The sequence below is a fragment of the Heterocephalus glaber genome, unplaced genomic scaffold (genome assembly GCF_053883595.1).
Source record: "Heterocephalus glaber isolate CG9 unplaced genomic scaffold, H.glaber_assembly_v1.0 deba00001610, whole genome shotgun sequence".
Classification (NCBI taxonomy): domain Eukaryota; kingdom Metazoa; phylum Chordata; class Mammalia; order Rodentia; family Bathyergidae; genus Heterocephalus; species Heterocephalus glaber.
In genome coordinates, this window is record NW_028258381.1 from 5,238,340 (window position 1) to 5,251,868 (window position 13,529).

General features: G+C 40.5%; 1 long non-coding RNA gene and 1 pseudogene across 1 annotated transcript; one reads left to right on the top strand and one right to left on the bottom strand.

Moving 5' to 3' along the window:
* The first annotated feature begins 267 nt into the window (after positions 1 to 267).
* Positions 268 to 1,337, top strand: LOC147822584 (elongation factor 1-alpha 1 pseudogene; annotated as a pseudogene).
* Positions 1,338 to 9,677: 8,340 nt separating this feature from the next.
* LOC147822585 (uncharacterized) lies at positions 9,678 to 10,840 on the bottom strand. The gene is made up of 2 exons (XR_015445342.1): positions 10,646 to 10,840; positions 9,678 to 10,025 (listed from the first exon to the last, which is right to left on the bottom strand). It is a non-coding gene; the product is annotated as an uncharacterized LOC147822585 (long non-coding RNA).
* Positions 10,841 to 13,529: the final 2,689 nt, after the last annotated feature.

Sequence of the window (13,529 nt, forward strand, 5' to 3'; positions counted from 1 at the left end):
TCAAAACCAACATAAGAAAGGAAAAGACTCATATCAATATTGTCATCATCAGACACATGGATTCAGGCAAGTGCACCACTGCCAGCCATCTGATCTACAAATATGGTGGAAACACAAAAGAACCATTGAAAAATTTGAGAAGAAAACTGCTAAGATGGGGAAACGTTCCTTCAAGTATGCCTAGGTCTTGGATAAAAGTGAAGTGTGAGTGTGGTATCACCATTGACATTTCTCTGTGAAAATCTGAGACCAGCAAGTATCCAAAACATGATTACAGGCACATCTCAGGCGGACTGTGCTGTCCTGCTTGCTGCTGCTGGTGTTGGTGAATTTGAAGCTGGTATCTCCATGAATGGACAGACCTGTAAGCATACCCTTCTGGCCTATATGCTGAGTGTGAAACAACTAATTATTGGTTAAGAAAATTTATTCCACTGAGCCACCCTATACCAGAAGAGATATGAGGAAATCATTAAGGAAGTCAGAAGCTACATTAAGAAAATTGGCTACAATCCTGACATAGTAGCTTTTTTGCCAACTTCTGTTGGAATGATGACAACATGCTGGAGCTAAGTACTAACATGCCTTGGTGGAAAGTCACTCATAAAGATGGCATTGCCAGTGGAATCACACTGCTTGAAGCTTTGGATTGCATCCTATCAACCATTCACCCAACTGATAAGCCTTTCCAGCTGCCCCTCTAGAATGTCTACAAAATTGGTGATATTGGTACCATCCCTGTGGGCCACGTGAGAATGGTGTTCTCAAACCTGGCATGGTGGTCACCTTCACACCAGTCAATGTCACAACTGAAGTAAAGTCTGTTGAAATGCACCATGAGGCTTTGAGTGAAGCTCTTCCTGGGGACAATGTGGGCTTCAATGTCAAAAATGTGTCTGTCAAAGATGTTTATTGTAGCAATGTTGCTAGTGACAGCAAAAATGCTCCACCAATGGAATCAGCTGGTTTCACTGCTCAGGTGATTATCCTGACCCATCCAGGCCAGATCAGTGGAGTTATGCCCCTGTACTGGATTACCACACAGCTCACATTGTTTGCAAGTTTGCTAAACTGAAAGAAAAGATTGATCACAAGTCTGGTAAGAAGCTGGAAAATGGCCCCAAATTCTTGAAATCTGGTGATGCAGCCATTTTTGACATAGTTCCAGGAAAGCCCATGTGTGTCAAGAGCTTCTCTGACTATCCATCTCTTGAGCCATTTTGCTGTTTGAGATATGAGACACAGTTGCTGTGGGTGTCATCAAAGCAGTGGACAAGAAGGCTGCTGGAGCTGGAAAGGTCACCAAGTCTGCCAAGAAAGCTCAGAAGACTAAATGAATATTATCCCTACCACCTGCCACTGCAGTCTTAACCAGTGTTGGAGGACCAGTCTCAGAACTGTTTTTCCCAATTGGCCATTAAAGTTTAATAGTAAAAGACTGGTTAATGATAACAATACATCATAAAACCTTCAGAAGGAAAGGAGAATATTTTTTAGACCATTTGTTCTTTGTGTGTATGTGGCAGTTTTAAGTTATTAGTTTTTAAAATCAATACTTTTTAGTGCTGGAGATTTAGCTCAGTGACACCACGCCTGCCTGGCAAGTGCCAGGTCCTGAGTACGATCCCCAGTACAAAAAAAATCAACTTTTTTAAAGGAAACAACTTGAACAAAAATATGTCACAGAATTTTGAGACCCATTAAAACAAAGTTTAATGAGGAAAAAAAACCTATGGGAGTAAGAACATGAGTTTCCTGGGATGATAAGATTGCCCACCAGTACAAAAGTGAATAGTCTGATCAGATTTAACTTCTAGGTCTCTCTCCAGATGGCAGTCACCTGCTCTGGAGTGGAATTTACTTGGGTGATTCCTGGAGGGTACAGAAACCAATTAGAAATCGTATGGATACAGTTCATTCTTTTTGCATTTCAGCATGGGAAACTCAATATCAAAACCTCTTACTCCCTTGGAATCCTCTAGAGTCAAAATGGAATGCAGAAGAAAGTATTGATTATGATGGTATTTCACAACTAGAATTACACTGTAGGAAAGAGGGAAAATGGTCACAATTGCTTTATGTTCAGACTTTCTTTGCATTAAGAAATAATCCTTGCTTGTGTTCAAAATGTAAATGTAAGTCACAGGAAAACCAGACACCTGTAGCCCTTAAGGCATCCACTATCACTGAACTTGAGGCAACTCTTCCTCCGGAACCTCTGAGGATGAGGTTTCCAAGGTGTCAGGGTTGAGGGGCTGATGGGGTATTCTTTCAGGTGAGATCCCCAAAGAAAAGAAGACATGGAGCAGACACTGGAAAAAAGCAGCAACAAAGCTCTTTATTGCACAGCACCTATAGTGACCATTATCACATACTGAGGCATACTGAGAAACAATAGCTGTGTGTCCTTGCATGACTATACTGCACATGGATGGCTGATTTATGGTTACATAAGTTAACATCATCAATATGATGGAACAAAGACAGAGTGTGGCTTGGACCAGGTGACCATGTCCTGGGCCACCAGGCCATGACACAAAGTAGGGCTATGCAAACAGCCCTGTGGCAACACTTGAAAAAGCTCCATTACCTGCCCTCTCAGGTGAAGGCAAATCGATCCTATCAGACATGATAGCAATGGAGAAGAAAATCTTGGCCAAATCCACTACATAATGGTATCAACCCAGGCCCAGGGTGAGTCAGTCCATCAAGTCTGCCATATTAGGTACCACTTGTGCAACAGGGGAGTAACTTTGTTCAGTTCCTGGTAGTCCACAGTCATTCACCACATTCCATCTGCCATCTGCATGGGCCAAACTGGCACATTGAAAGGAATTTGTGCAGGGCATATCACACCTGCCTCTTCCAATTTCAAAACCATCTGTTCTATTTCCTCATGACCTCTGGGTAGCCAGTGCTGCTTCACACACACAATCCACATTGTCTGTGAGAGTCAATGGTGCATGTTGAGGATGTCCTCAGACAATGGTTTTTACCATGTGAATTTGCAAATGGAATTCTCCCTGTATGGTGTCTAACCTGGCACCAGTCAGTATGTTCACCCCTAGGATGCATTCAGCAACTGGGGAAACATAAACACTGGGCATGGGGCCAAATGCCTGATACCCAATATTGCTTTGGTCTTCTGGACCATAATATAGTGACTTTCATACCCTTCTATGCATTCAATGGCTCCTGTGCAGTGGTCTGGGTTGCCATAAATCAGCATTGACTCAGCTCCTGTATCCACCAATGCCAGCACACACTGTACATTTTTCAAGGACCAATAAATAGTTAATTCCACATATGGCCTCTGGTATCCTGGGGTCTCTAGCAACTAGGTGGCTTGGCCTATCTCCTAGTCTGGATAAAACGTTGCCAGCATCATCTCATCCTGTTTCACCAGGGCCACCTTGACCTTTGGGCCCATTTGACAGTATTGCTGTTCCGGGCACAATTGCTTCTACAGAGACAACAACAGATCTAAGGGCTGCTCATCTATTTTATCAGCTGCTAATCTGGCTGCTATGTGGTCTGCCCAGTTTTGGTGTAGGCTTACCTTCAATGGACCAAGTGTCTGTCCCTGTGAGATTGGCCTTGCTTGGCCTAAGGCCACTTATTTCTTTTCCTTTGGTGGGTAGGCTTTGATAGGTTTCACCTTACCCTGGCATTTCACCTCTATAAAACCCAGTCATGCCAAGGAGTCTACTGTATTGTGAATTGGGCAATCCATGAGAGGCGACAGCAAGGCTGCCACTGTGCCAAACATGCTGACCAGGATCAGATCTTTTGTGCACATTGTGAGCAGTTCCTCATCAGGATTATGAAAACAGATAGAAAACATCATCTGATGCATGCTCATTTCATGCAGCACACCTACCAAGTCCAGGTAGGTTGCCAGTTTAGTGATTTTCCCTGGCAAGTCACTCACATGTGCCCAAACTAAACAGGCTGCTGCCATTAGCCAATTTATCAAGGTCTTGTTTACCTGCTCTGTGGGCTAGTCTTGTTGCATCCTGCAAAACACAGCATATGGAGGGGATGCCTTCTGTGCTGGCTAATTGAGCCATCTACCATGGGTTTAACTCCATGTTATAAGCCCCTTCATGCCATAGCCATAGCACCCATGCAGGTACTATCTCACCCAGCCATTGCTTTAATGGTTTTGCCAGCTCCCACAATTTTCCCACAATACCTGTGTAGGTCATATAGGTAGTATGGTGAGTAGCTGTAGGCGATCCCCTGGCTCCCCTCCTTGGGCTAAAGGCTCTTCTCTTTTCACCTCTTGTTGGATAGCAGGCTTTGTCTGCAGCACTAGAAGACCCTCCTGGTGATTGAGACTTGTGCTGTGGGAGAAGGCAGAGCTTTCTGTGCCCCTCTGTATGACCTCTGCAGTAGCCAGACTGCTCCAGGCTCTCCTCTTTTCACTGCAGTTGTTCCACCTGCCAGACAAGATCTTCTGCCTCCTGCTTCACATGGCAGAAGAGAGTTAAAAACAACCAAACCACCCACCCTCACTGATTCATGGTGAGGGAGAGGAATCTATGTCTCCAGCATTTCCAAAACCTGTAAAACATATCTGGGTGTCAGGTTGACCACCTCCCAGTCCTCTTGAGATTTCCAAGCTGCCAAGATAGCTACCAGCAAACAAAGTGAGGCCAGGGGGGCTTCTGTCAGCAGCTCCCCAGGTTGCTCCCTCACTATCAGGCACTGCTTCTGTAGACACCATGGGGACACTCACCTCTGCATCCTGCCAACTATGCCAAATGTCAGGGTTGGGAGGGGGCTAAAGGGATATTTTTTCAGCTGAAATTCCCCAAAGAGGAGAAGGCATGTGGATCAGACATTGTCAAAAAAGCAGCAAAATGTTCTTTATTGCACAGCACCTATAGTGGTTGTTATCACATTCTGAGACATACTGAGAAACTAGAGCTGTGTGTCCTTGCATGACCATACTGCACATACATGGTTGAGTTATGGTTACACAAGTAAGCCTGTTGTGCACTTGCACTAATGACAGGCTCATTTCCTCCAGGAGTCTTCAGATGCTTAGGGCTTTGGCTGACATATCTTGCATCAGCTCCCATACAACTTTAATCAAAGGCTCACCCACTGTTACTGATTCTGAGGTTTACCCTACCTGCCATTTTGGTCTTGCAGTGGGGAGCTTCTAGGCCAGACATAATTGAGGCCTCTGCAGGGCTGTATTGATCCTAGCTAATTTGTTCAGGCCCTTCAAAGATAGTATCCCTTATAGGAAGTAAATGGCAAATACAAGCCTACTTACATTCACATGTCCTTTTCCCTCAGTGACCCAAAACATATCAAATGAGGCCAGGGAAAGTTTTCAGACAACCCTAATAAGTACATTGAAGTCCTTAGAAAAGTTTCTCAGACCTATGAACTAGATTAAAAAGATATAATGTTACTCTTAAGTTAGACATTGACTTTTAGTGAGAAACAAGCAGTATTACAAGCTGCTACTATATTTGGAGATGAATATTGTCTTAATTTCAGAAGGTCAGAAGACAGGCAGCTAGGGGAACAGCCTACTGAAGACCAAGTAGTCCCTACACAAGACCCCCACTGGCCTGCCAACTAGATGGGAGATTAGAATAAGAGACACTTTCAGGCATGTACTGCTCTTGAAGGTCTAAGAAAGATGAGAACTAAGTCCTTCAGTTATTTTAAATTGTCAGCTGTTTATCAGAAGAAAGATAAAAAATCCTCTGCCTTCTTAGATCATTAAAAAAGGCATTGATAAAATATACATCCCTAGCTCCTGACTTGATGGAAGGACATACAATTCTTAAAGACAGATTTATTACCCAGACAGCCCCAGATAATAGAAAAAGGCTACAAAAGATGGCTTTTTGCTCCAGGTAACTCACTTGTTACTTTAGTAAAAATTGGCTCCTCAATCTCTTATATTTGAGACCTGGAGGAAGCCAGAGAGAAAAAAACAAAGAGATCAAAAGAAAGCAGCTGATTTTTTAAAAGGAAGAGGTCTGATTCTCTGGGCCCCAAAAAGAGCTCAACAATTACTAACCTCACCTGCTAACACTGTAAAAAGCCAGGCCACCTTAAGAGGGACTGCCATGAAAGGCCTCCTAAAGCCATGGCTTGATTGCCAAGGTGACCACTGGAAGTTGGACTGTGCTCTGAAGTGGAGGCCCCAGGTTCTGAGGTGGAGGCCCATCTTAACACCAGCAAAACAAAAGGACCCTAGAGCACTGTCTACATTCTCCCTCTGGCTGAACTGTCATCTCCAAGGAGGAGCCCTAGCCATCATACCTCAGTGAAAGAAGTCACTGGAGAGGAGGTAATTAGCTATTTCTCACAATCCTTGGGCTATAACTGGGATGGTTTTCTTTTTACATACTCCTTTTAATTACGTCTCAAACTTCAGTTCCATTCCTGGGGAGAAATATTTTATCTTGTTTAAATGCTGTAGTTTTTCCCAAGTCATAGTCTTACAATATGTAAATGGTATATTGTTATGTGCCCCTTCAAAAGAGCTCTCTACCCAAAACACCATGCTAAATTTTCTAAGACAGAGGTTATAAGTTATCTAGAGCTAAGACAAAACTTTACAACATTGAGGTAAAATATTTGGGCCTTATCATATCTAAAGGAACCTGAAGGCTAGGGGAAGAGAAAATTAAACCAATGCTTTCCTTCCCACAGCCCAAGACCCAAAAACAGCTAAGAGAATTCCTACAAATTACAGGCTTCTCTCACCTTTGGATACTAGGGTGGTATGGTGAGATTACATGACCTATCACCTCATTAAAAAAGCCCAAAAGACAACCATATTTTAACCTGGGAACCTGATTAATACTTTCATTTTCTCTCTCAATCTTTTTCAAGAGGAAAACAAATGAGCCATTCAAGTTCTTTGATTATTGGTTTAATTTTCTGCTTTGCAAAACAGTTGGAGTCAACCATAGCTTTTGTCTCTGGAGGCACGTTTTGCTAAAGATTAGAGATCTACTCTGGGAAAGTTCTTGATCTTAATTGTCTTTCTGAACCTGAGATGGTTAGGATTTAGTTCTTGTGCCATACTTAGAGTCACTCTTTTGTCCTTTCTCCACTGCCCTGCCCCTAAGAAATAATGCAGTTTTCAACAGTGTTTGCTCCAAGGCAATTCTCTCCCCTGTGGCTTCTGGATTTGGGAACCAAGACTCCAGAATGGTGAGTTGCCCTTCCCTGAGACCCCTTTAGAGTGATGCTGACCTTCACCTTTCTCTGGGCCATATTCAAACAACTGGGCTAGGTTTAATCCTGAAATTCTCAAAAATAAATGTAAAAGTTTTAGTCCTTTTAGCCCACAGGCAAAACTAGAGACTAACTTCTCTTACTTCCCTCTCCCTACAGGAATGATGCTGACTTTTTTATAGCACAGGGCAAACTGACTGATTTTTATAACACAGATAAGTTCATTGATAGAACAAAACCTTCCTAGGGAATTTTATGACTTTTATAATGAGTTTTTTTGGATTTTTTTTTTGGTACTGGGGATCAAACTCAGGTCCTTGCACTTGTGAGACAGGCAGGAACCACTGAGCTAAATCCCTGGCCCCCTAGTAAGAGTTTTAAATAAAAACAGGTATTAAAGAATAGTCACAGCTCCAGCCCCCAGAGGACTGCCTATTATCATGATTTCTCTCCAGAATGTCTTCCCAGTACAGCCACTATTCTCAGAGATATGCTGACTGAGGCTGTAAAAAGGAAGGCCTATAGCTAAGTATGGTCCAAGGGTCACAGACCAAAGGAAAAAACTATCATAGGTAATCATCTGCAGCAGGATGAATACATACTTAGCTCCAAAAAGTGACACTAAGTCTTTTTCTATACCCAAACCTGGCTTATACACTCACCTCTACAAATAATTAAAATTACCTTTTAACAGTCTGCCCCTCTAGAGGAAAGTTACATGTCACTATAAAAACAGTGGCTTTGGCCATAAGCTGTGACTATCCAACCACTATATCTACCAAAGCAACAATGAGAAGCCTGTATCACTAAATATTCCAATCAGATAAACTGTCAGTTTAGGGCCCATCTTAAAAACTGTCTTTTCTTTCATGGGTATAAAACATTTTATTCCTTCTGATTCTTATTACAAGAGATCTCTGTTAATTGAACTATGAGAGTTCTGACAAATCTTATTTATAGTTGCAAACCTAAAAACTATAAAAGGGCTATTATAATTTGACTTGGCCAGATACATCTCAGTGCACTCTTGTTTTATGAACACATTGTCATGTGTGTTTTTGTTTGTCTGTCCAGTCTATCTTACAGCTGTTTTGTTTGAGCTCAAAAATTCTTTTCTTTTTTTTTCTTTGCTTCTTTTGTATTTTAAAAATATTTCTCTATAACTTAAATTGGCTTGTAAGTAAATGTCATTACAGTTAAAGTCATGCCCTCCCCAGGTTTCCAGCTGATCAAAACTATGTCAAGACTGGTTTTACAGATGCAATGCATACTGTTGTCTGTGCACAAGAACTTGAGAGTCTTTCATTGGTCAAGAATAATATGTTAATTGTTATGATCTGGTTCTCATAAGTCATCCAAAAAAACTTAAGATAATTAAATGCAAATCCTTAGCCTTAGAGGAACTACTGGACAGGACTACCTTTGGTAAATAAATTAGTAGATGCCTGGAAATATTTTGTTCTGGACTTTGTTCATAAAGGTAACCCCAATAATTTCCATAGCCTTACGGGAAATACACCCTAATAAACATTGCTAAACATATTATTGTGATATGTTTTCATTGGTCATCGCCAAAAGGTTAAGTTTTCTGTGGGAAAGACAAAAAGGTTTTATTAAAAGATGCTTTTGGTACAAAACTAAATTAAGGGATGAAAGTTTTCATATAGTTGTGATATTCATTATTGTGTAAGACCGAGGGCCTTACCAAATGCTCTGAGGAGCTGACTGCAGTGAAAAACACCCGGGGATCCCAGCGGGGCCTCCAAAATGTAAGACCGAGGGCCTTACCAAATGCTTCCAGGAGCTGACTGCAGTGAAGAACACCCAGAAATGAACACACTGGACAAGTTGGAAAGTAAACAGACCTTAGTCTGGCCAGATGGCACTCCCAAAGCAAAGTAGCTTAGAGAGGCAACTAGCTCAGAGTCCGAGGCTCTTTTTATAGGGGGTTGTAGGGGAAGTTAACAGGTGAAATTTACAGAAGAGGAACAAAGGTTAGTGGTCAGCTGACATGTACTGATGGTCAGCAGATGTTTGTAGATTGTTCTATAGATAGCGGTGTCTGGAACATCAGTTTTGAGCAAAGAGTTGAGTAATTTACTTTGGGACCTTATGGCTGATACAGATCTTATCTAGTGTCCCGGAACTAACAAGCATCTTTATCGATTTACTCACATTCAATCACAGTTAGGGCTAGGGGAGTTTTATGATTACAGAGTTATGCAGTCCCACAATTGCTAATTTCATGGTGTTCTAAATGTATTCATTCCTTTGGCATGTACATGTCTTCTAAGATGTAAACCAGGATGTTTTATGGTGATAACCTTGTTTTAGATTCAGCTATCTACTTTGTAGGGAACAGGGAAAGGGGACATTACCAGAACCTCTGCAGTAATTCCTAGTCTCCTGTGAGCCATGGAAGTACACAGCGAGTTATAGGAAAGGTAGAAAAATGAGACTTTGAGAAGAAGCTGAGCTTTGAGTCTGATCAGTGCTGCTCTGGGCAGCAAAGACAAAGACCCCTAGCTTGCAGCACCTTTTATTCAGTACATCAGGAGAAACAAATGTAATAAATGAAATGCAGAGTTCAGTACTTCACATTGGGATAAACAAGGTGTAACAAAAGACTAGGGGTGGTGGAAATCTAAGAACAATGAGGAACTATGCAGATGAAGATTTGGTTCCTCCCAGTGTGTCTCCTGCAGGTGTGGCCTTGCCCTGGAGCATCACAGCATCATGGGATCACTGAGATCTCAATTGTGACTGGAGGCCAAAATGGAATTATGTCTCAGAATACCATAGCTTGCCTGTAGGTGGAAGAATTAGACCTAATCAAATGATTTTTCTCTAAAATTATGTAGCATTCCTCCCAACATATCTCCCTTTCTTTTTGTTTTATGTGAAGGTGTTTTTGGGAAAAGTGAGCACATCCAACAATAGCTTGTCCCTATATAGTGTGAGGATCTATAGGGTGTTTGACTGACTTAGCTGTCTATAATAAGCATAATTTCTATTAATTGGGGCTGTAAAAAGATGAAAAATCAAATAATTTTTTTAAACAATGTTGGCTAAAATACTTAAAACTTTTGTTGAACTCAAATAGCTATTGTCTTATATAGTTATACTTTTCTACTGGGTGTTCAAGACCAAGTTATGGTGAGACCTATATTAAATAAAGTCAAACTTTTGCTATCTAACAAGGTCAATTGATCACTTTGGCCTTTTGGCTAAGATCAAGTGTAACAAGGTCAGTTGAGTATCTTCAGGCACTGTCTTGGAACCAGGCATAGAGCCTCTTAGCTCCTCTGTCAGTGTCAGCCATCAGGATATGTCATGGCCTTGCTTGACCATGTTGCTTTCTGTGAAAGCATGGGAGATTTTTTCCTCTAGGTAACATTCCTTTGGCACACTTTTTGTTGGATCTTACCATTTTAGTGTTCAGCAACCTCCCTGCTCAGGAGGTTGGGTGACACCAAAGATGTAGGATCTTGGAGAAGCTTCCTTCATGTCCTGGATCTTTTTGTTGTAGTTGTTGTAGTTGACTTTGGAGGGCCAGGGCCAAAATACTGGCTGTCATCTTAGCCCAGATACCTTTTTAGTTCTGGTCTCTAAACTTTGGTTGTTGAACACCTAGAAGAGAAGATCAATAACATTAGCATTATAAGAAGAGTAGTGAACTCAAGTATTATAATTTTACCTGAATATTAAGCATTTTGGAATAAAAATATAGTTTAAAAACTATTATTGCCAATCATGTTTGTGCTTGTGGTTGAATCCCTAGGTAGCTATCTTTTTATAGGATGTCATCTAAGGAAAATATATTAGCCTACAAGTGTGCCTATTATCATAGGTGGCTGGAGCATAAGAGAAGGGCAAATATCTGAATCAAAAGATTATTACCATTAACAATGTTAGAAGACCCATGCAATTAGAGGGCATAAATACATTTTGTACACCAGAAAAGGAGCAGTAACAAATATTGCCGTTATATAAAACATTATGTTCTTCAATGTAGTTTGGTACCAAAATCATCTTTCTAATCACACTCTTTTGTTTATGTCACAGAAATTAATCTTTTGAAGATGACCAATGTAGACATATCACAATAATATTTTTAGAACTTAACCAATGTAAACATTTTATAATAACATATTTAGTGCTTAAATGTCAATGATAACCAATGTAATCAACTTATAATAACATATTTAGAATTTAAACTTCAATGATAACCAATGTAATCAATTTATAATAACATATTGAGACAATATTTGTTGTGGTGTTTCTCCCATAAGATTATGAAAATTACTAGGGGGTCCCTTTAGTGAATTAAGACCAGAATAATTATTTTCTGGGTGGCCACTTCTTTATTCACCAAAGGGAGTACCCACAGTCTCTATTTACTTTGACAAACAAATAATAAGTATATATATATCTTCTTATTTTACAACTGCTTATTGCAATTTGATTATTGCATGTAGGTGACAATATACATTACTTTTATAAAATAAATCTCAGTGGCACTTTGATCAATTAGCAACCTGGGAAGGAGGGCATGCCTTTAATTTAATAATATTTATCTGTAAGCCAATTTAATAATAGGTGAATATCTTTTAAGAAAAAAAATTTTTTTCAAAAGGTGAAAAAGAAAAGAGAAAAGAAAAAAAATTGAGCTCAACTGTACAAACAGACAAACAGACAACAGACAAACATATAAGACAATTTATAAAATTAGAGTGCACCGAAATATATTTGGCCAAATTGAATTATAGTATCCTTTTTTGATTGTTTTTGTTTTTGTTTTTTTGGTACCGGGGATCAAACTCACTGAGCTAAATCCCTGACCCCTCCTTTTTATGACTTTTAGGTTTATAATTGTATATAAGACTGGTCAAAAACTTTTGTAGTCAATTAACAGAGATCTCTTCAGATTAGAATCAGAAGGAATGTGAGCACTTTTATAGCTTTTATAAGTGTAAAAAGAACATTTTGAAGTTGTCCCCCCCTTTTTAAATTTTTTACCATAAATTTATAATTATTATTCCTCTGGGGGCATCATCTCAGTCCTGGGCCCTGCCGTGGATTTGTTGGTCATCACTGGTGAGGTAGGTCCCTCAGGTGCTGCTGGCTCATTGCTCTCAGCTGGGGTGCTATAACCCATTCTCCAAGATGTTGGCGGTTCCACCAGCATGACCCATGGTCCCACATTCTGGGAGGGGAGCCACAAGGTTTCATCATTATCTGTCAGAACACAGGCAAAACCTCTCCCCCAAGTTATTAAGGTAGCAGGGCCATTCCACTTACTTGTTTGGACATCTTTCCAAAGGACTTGTTCCTGAGTCTTAGCCATGGCATCTGTATGCCAATGGAGCATAGCAGGTGGTTGGGTGAAGTCTGCTGCAGGATTCAAAATATTAAGTACAAAATCAGCTAGATCTAAAAAGCTTGTGAAGGCAGCTGATTTCCTTGTGATTGTTTAAGCAATTGATATTTGAGGGTGGCATGGGCCCTTTCTACTATGGCTTGTCCTTGTGGACTATATGGGATACCAGAAGTATGCTTAACATGCCAAGTAAGAAAGAATTTTTGTATAAATTTATTAACATATGATGGACCATTTTCAGTTTTAATATTTTTGGGCACTCCCATGGCAGCAAAGGCAGACAAGCAGTGTTGTTGAACATGGTGCTCTTTTGTACCAGAGTGACACGTGGCATGTATCATGTGTGAAAATGTATCTATAGAGATATGTACAAATTGAGACTTTCCGAAAGAGGGGACATGTGTCACATCCATCTGCCAAATCATATTGACAGCTAGGCCTCAAGGGTTAGTTCCCTCAGGGGGAATAGGCTGTGGAATCTGCTGGCAACTAGGACAGGCCATAACTATCTGTCATGACTTAGCTTGAGATAGCTGAAAATCATGTTGTAGTGCCTTGGAGCTCTTATGGAAATAACTATGTGATTCCTTAGCCTGATCAAAAGCAGCAAGGAATCCTATAAGCTGACCTGCTTGTGCATTGCCATAGGAAAGTGGCCCAGGAAGGTTCATATGTGATCAGATATGTCCAATATAAAAGGGAGCAGTTCTTTGACATATGGCCTTTTGTAATCTTAAAAACAAGTTTATTAATTTGGGTTCTAAGGTAGAGCAGACCATAACTTCTTCTAGTCTTTGAGTTAGACAAACTGCATAAAAGGAATCACTCAAAATATTAAGAGGTTGGGAGGGAATGTTTTCGATCACAAATAAAATGGCTAGCAACTCTGAACTCTGAGCAGAGAGACCAGGTGCAGGCAACACATAACTAA